Here is a 5636-nt window from a genome sequence, read left to right as displayed (position 1 = left end):
CGACAGAACATGATCATGTACAAGACTCGCCTACCCACAATGCACTGCAACCCAACGCTCCTGGTCGGATGTTTTTTTCGGGGTTCATGGAGAGATGCGGTAAAGAGTGGTAGCCAAGACACACGGTCACACACGGTCACACACGGTCACACACGGTCACACTCGGCAATTATTTTGACCTGGGGAGCAGATATAGAGGAAAAAATGTGTCTGGGGGGCCGGGATATCTGATTTTCAGGTACAAAAAACTTCACAATGACACAAAATAAACACAACAGTTAAACCTCACACTAAAAAACAAGACATTGACTTGTACGTTCAAAAGACAGAATAGAACAAGTCAAGACATGCAATGCCATCTACAAAATGTTATGTAAATGTTAGTCATTACACACGCGGCTATGGTTTTGATGTATTTGTTACAGACATGTTTACGTCAAGTAACATCACATGGTTCCATTTGCACCTTTCAACAAATCTGAAAAGGAATATTAAGAAGTAAAACTTATATTTAATCCTACCTCTTCTCCGAGCACACGGTGACTGTACATACGGGTCGAAAAATGTTGACCTAATTCAGCATTTCTCAAAGTGTGGGGAATAGAGACATGACAGGTGGGGCGCGAGGAAAGGGAGGAAATTTTTTATTTTTGATTTCTTTTACTATGCTTTCATTTTCTATACACACTGTAAATCACTTTGTGATTCTGTCTGTGAAATCCGCCGTATAAATAAATGTAAATTACTTATTTTTCCTGTAGGCTTTAAATTTCTCGGCAGGAGCGAAAGTTTGACAGACATAGCAACAGTAACTTTTGCAGGCAGGGCTAAGAGGAACAAACTTTCGCGCGGATGGGTAGCAGGCTAATGTGCGGACCACAATTACACAAAATGGATACATTTGCAACTCGCACCTCAAAGGTCTGCGGAGAAACAAAAATATGACGGGTCTAATCAACCAAAAAGTCAACCTAAAAGAAAATATGGCGAAGGGTATCTTGCTCTTGGATTCACGGCAGCGGAGGTGGGGGCAGAGGAGAGACACCTGTGTGTTCTTTGTCTAAAACGGCTAGCAGCAGACAGCATGAGGCCCAACAAAGTAAAGAGACAACTCGAGACCACACATGATGTCCAATAAATTGTTTTGTTGGGGCGATGGGGGTAGGTGGGCCTTGAGTCTAAAGTGGTGATGACAGAAAAAAAAAAAGTTTGAGAAGCCCTGACCTAATTGTACGGATCTCACTTTAAACGGCAAACCGATCATTTAAATGTTTTCACTTTGAATATGAAACGAGGAGTAAAATGTACAATGTACAATATTATCAATTATTTCACAAGGACATGTTTTAAGGATATTGTACAGTATCATTAAATCTAAAATGAATGTGATCACTTTCAGGATCATTTTATTTTTAGCCAGTAAACAACTGTTATGTACTTTTGAATCGGGTTTTCAAAAAAAAAAAAGGGAGGGACAATCAAGGATCAACAATGGCACGACTTTCACTAACTTGCGTGAGGTCAAAAGACAAGAGATTTTAGACCAATGCTGCTTTGGATCTGTTCCTGCTAAACTAGTAAGTGACTTTCAATGCTCAAATCAGAATAATACAAATTTTAGCTACTGGAAATTTGTGTGGTAGCAATAAATACCCACCAGCGCGATACTTCGCAGTTCCACACTGACCAACCACGCAACAAACTCAAAAGAACTGTACAAGGAAAAAACAATGCAGTGACTTCAAACTGCAAATATAAGGTTTGAGTAAAATATGTAGGTTGGTGTGAATGTTGTCCGTCTATGTTGACCCTGCAATGAGGGGGCGACTTGTCCAGGGTGTACACCTCCTTCCACCCGATTGTAGCTGAGATAGGCGCCAGCGACCCCCACGTCCCCAAAAGGGAATAAGTGGTAGAAAACGAATGTAGGTTCCTACTGTGGAAAGTTCAGTAATACAGAATCATTGTGGCATTATCGTGTCAGTTTGACGCTATATGCGCTAGTCCTCATGGTAAATGTGGTTTTCCTTTTGGGAAAACACCATCGCTTTGGTTCACTGGTGCGGCCAATATAAACCAAAACTGAAAGTTCTTAAGTGGGGGTTTAAGTAGAGTTTATAAATCTTGTATCTGTGCCACATATAGCCTTATTTCAGTGTCAACAGTCTCCAGCTTACTTGCTACACATGTTTTGGCTCTGCCCATCCCTGTGCAGTTATTGGACCGACATTTTTAATACTTTGTCTGTTGTTGTAATTACCTACTAGGCCTTCTTTGCCTTTATTTGTTGTTGTATCTTTATGTTAGCAATTGGGACTTTTTGAATGAAATTGTCTGTGGCTCCATGTTAACGAAGTTGCCTGTACTATTTGACTGATGCATTTTATTGATTGATTTATTAGCAGTAATTGCACAAAGGCATTCTTCTTCTTTTAGTTTTCTGACAGCACGTAGGCGTTCGCATCAACTTTCGTCTTTTTAACAAATGGGTAAAGGGGGGATGATGTATGCCGTAAAACTAGTTGGCACATTTAATATTTAATAATAATGAATATTGTAAAATTCTATAATTTTTGTTATTTAAAGGGGAAAACCCGATTCAAAAGTACATAACAGTTGTTTACTGGCTAAAAATAAAATGATCCTGAAAGTGATCACATTCATTTTAGATTTAATGATACTGTACAATATCCTTAAAACATGTCCTTGTGAAATAATTGATAATATTGTACATTGTACATTTTACTCCTCGTTTCATATTCAAAGTGAAAACATTTAAATGATCGGTTTGCCGTTTAAAGTGAGATCCGTACAATTAGGTCAGGGCTTCTCAAACTTTTTTTTTTTCTGTCATCACCACTTTAGACTCAAGGCCCACCTACCCCCATCGCCCCAACAAAACAATTTATTGGACATCATGTGTGGTCTCGAGTTGTCTCTTTACTTTGTTGGGCCTCATGCTGTCTGCTGCTAGCCGTTTTAGACAAAGAACACACAGGTGTCTCTCCTCTGCCCCCACCTCCGCTGCCGTGAATCCAAGAGCAAGATACCCTTCGCCATATTTTCTTTTAGGTTGACTTTTTGGTTGATTAGACCCGTCATATTTTTGTTTCTCCGCAGACCTTTGAGGTGCGAGTTGCAAATGTATCCATTTTGTGTAATTGTGGTCCGCACATTAGCCTGCTACCCATCCGCGCGAAAGTTTGTTCCTCTTAGCCCTGCCTGCAAAAGTTACTGTTGCTATGTCTGTCAAACTTTCGCTCCTGCCGAGAAATTTAAAGCCTACAGGAAAAATAAGTAATTTACATTTATTTATACGGCGGATTTCACAGACAGAATCACAAAGTGATTTACAGTGTGTATAGAAAATGAAAGCATAGTAAAAGAAATCAAAAATAAAAAATTTCCTCCCTTTCCTCGCGCCCCACCTGTCATGTCTCTATTCCCCACACTTTGAGAAATGCTGAATTAGGTCAACATTTTTCGACCCGTATGTACAGTCACCGTGTGCTCGGAGAAGAGGTAGGATTAAATATAAGTTTTACTTCTTAATATTCCTTTTCAGATTTGTTGAAAGGTGCAAATGGAACCATGTGATGTTACTTGACGTAAACATGTCTGTAACAAATACATCAAAACCATAGCCGCGTGTGTAATGACTAACATTTACATAACATTTTGTAGATGGCATTGCATGTCTTGACTTGTTCTATTCTGTCTTTTGAACGTACAAGTCAATGTCTTGTTTTTTAGTGTGAGGTTTAACTGTTGTGTTTATTTTGTGTCATTGTGAAGTTTTTTGTACCTGAAAATCAGATATCCCGGCCCCCCAGACACATTTTTTCCTCTATATCTGCTCCCCAGGTCAAAATAATTGCCGAGTGTGACCGTGTGTGACCGTGTGTGACCGTGTGTGACCGTGTGTCTTGGCTACCACTCTTTACCGCATCTCTCCATGAACCCCGAAAAAAACATCCGACCAGGAGCGTTGGGTTGCAGTGCATTGTGGGTAGGCGAGTCTTGTACATGATCATGTTCTGTCGGTTCATTTGCAAAATAAACCAGAGAGCACAACTCAGCTTTGATACAAAATGAAAGTAAAAATAAGACTGAGAAGATCAAAATAATTGTCAAAGCAGCATCAAAGTTGTTGAAAGAACTATCTTGGTACCGGGTGCAAGCTGTACTACGGAGAGTAGACGTGACGGAGTCATGTTACCACATTCCAACACCCTGTTAATGGTCCGGTGGAATGCCAGAAGTTTGATAGCAACCGAACATGAATTAAAGGGATATATTAAAAATATGAAAACTAAACCACGTATAATTTGTATTCAAGAAACAGGGCTGAAGCCAAAATTAAACTTTATAATAAAAGGATATATAACGATTCGTAAAGATAGGAATGAAGGGTAAAGAGGATGATGTGCCACATTTATCAAAGAAGATGTAGTCACGGGTAAAGAAACAGCAGAACCTTTAGCAAAAACATTTGTTAAAGTGCACAGTAATGATAATTTGAGAAATGTGGAAAAACAAAAGAGAGAAAAAACAATGAGTTTAAATATTGGGGAAATGATGGAAGACAACGTTAATAGCTTTACCAACACTATGGATATGACATTTTCTTTGAATGAAATGGTTCGAATTTTGAAAAAGATTAAAAATACGTCACCGGGGAAAGACCTAGCGGGTTATCAAATGATCAAAAACTTAGGTGGCATCGTCAAAGAAGTGGTCTTGAAATGATATGACAGGATATATGAAGAAGGAGAATGACCGGCAGAGGGGAAAATTAGCGGTAACAATTCCAATATGCAAGTCAGGGTAAGACCCGGAAGAGGCAGGAAATTATAAATTTGGGGAAAAGTAATGGAAAAAAAAAAAAAGATTAATGAAAGACTAGTATATTATTTAGAGTCAAAAGAAATAATCAAAAAACTAACAAAGTGGTAAATAATGTTCAAGACTGGGGAACGGCTTGAGGTTTAAGATTCTCTGTTGGAAAGACAAAAGTCATACATTTTACAAAGACAAAAGTACAAAACAAGCTCCAAATAAAAACTCTAAGGTGAAAATATAGAAGAGGTACAAGTATTTAAATATTTAGGAATATGGTTTGATAAAAATATGAACTAGTCAACCCACATCAGCAAAATAGATTTGATTAGATTAGATTAGATAGTACTTTATTTATTCCTTCAGGAGTGTTCCTTCCGGAAAATAAAAAAATAGGGGAAAAAGTAAAAAGGTGTTAAATATAATGAGGTCTTTGAGGGGTAATGATTGGGGGGCTGATAGGTTAACGTTGAAAACAATACATGTATATATTTATAACTTTAATTCCATCTGTTATTGATTACGGATGCATTATTTACCAATCTGCTTCAAAAACATGACTTGGGAAAATAGACCGGATCCAGTCACAGGCTTTAAGGTTATGTTGTGGAGCTACTACATCAACCCTAGTGCCAGTATTACAAGTAAAAATGAACGAAAAACCTTTGGACAAGAGGAGAGATCAACTCTCAGCAGTTTATCGGGCAACTTTAAAAGGATCCAAGCAAGGATATCCGACTTGTCCAGTGCTACCAATCTGCCAAGAAAAAGAGAAAACAAAAAAGAATAGTTTTGGG

General features: G+C 38.3%; 1 long non-coding RNA gene across 1 annotated transcript in view; it reads right to left on the bottom strand.

The window, feature by feature from the left end:
• Positions 1-4695: 4695 nt before the first annotated feature.
• Positions 4696-5636, bottom strand: part of LOC133539455 (uncharacterized) — a 2137-nt gene continuing 1196 nt past the window's right edge. Inside the window, exon 3 of the long non-coding RNA XR_009803386.1 lies at positions 4696-5596. This is a non-coding gene — a long non-coding RNA (uncharacterized LOC133539455). The remainder of the gene's footprint in view (positions 5597-5636) is intronic.

Source organism: Nerophis ophidion, linkage group LG21 (genome assembly GCF_033978795.1).
Source record: "Nerophis ophidion isolate RoL-2023_Sa linkage group LG21, RoL_Noph_v1.0, whole genome shotgun sequence".
In the NCBI taxonomy this organism is placed as follows: Eukaryota; Metazoa; Chordata; class Actinopteri; order Syngnathiformes; family Syngnathidae; genus Nerophis; species Nerophis ophidion.
The sequence above is the reverse complement of the archived record's forward strand: the minus strand, read 5'-3'. Positions and strand labels throughout refer to the sequence as shown.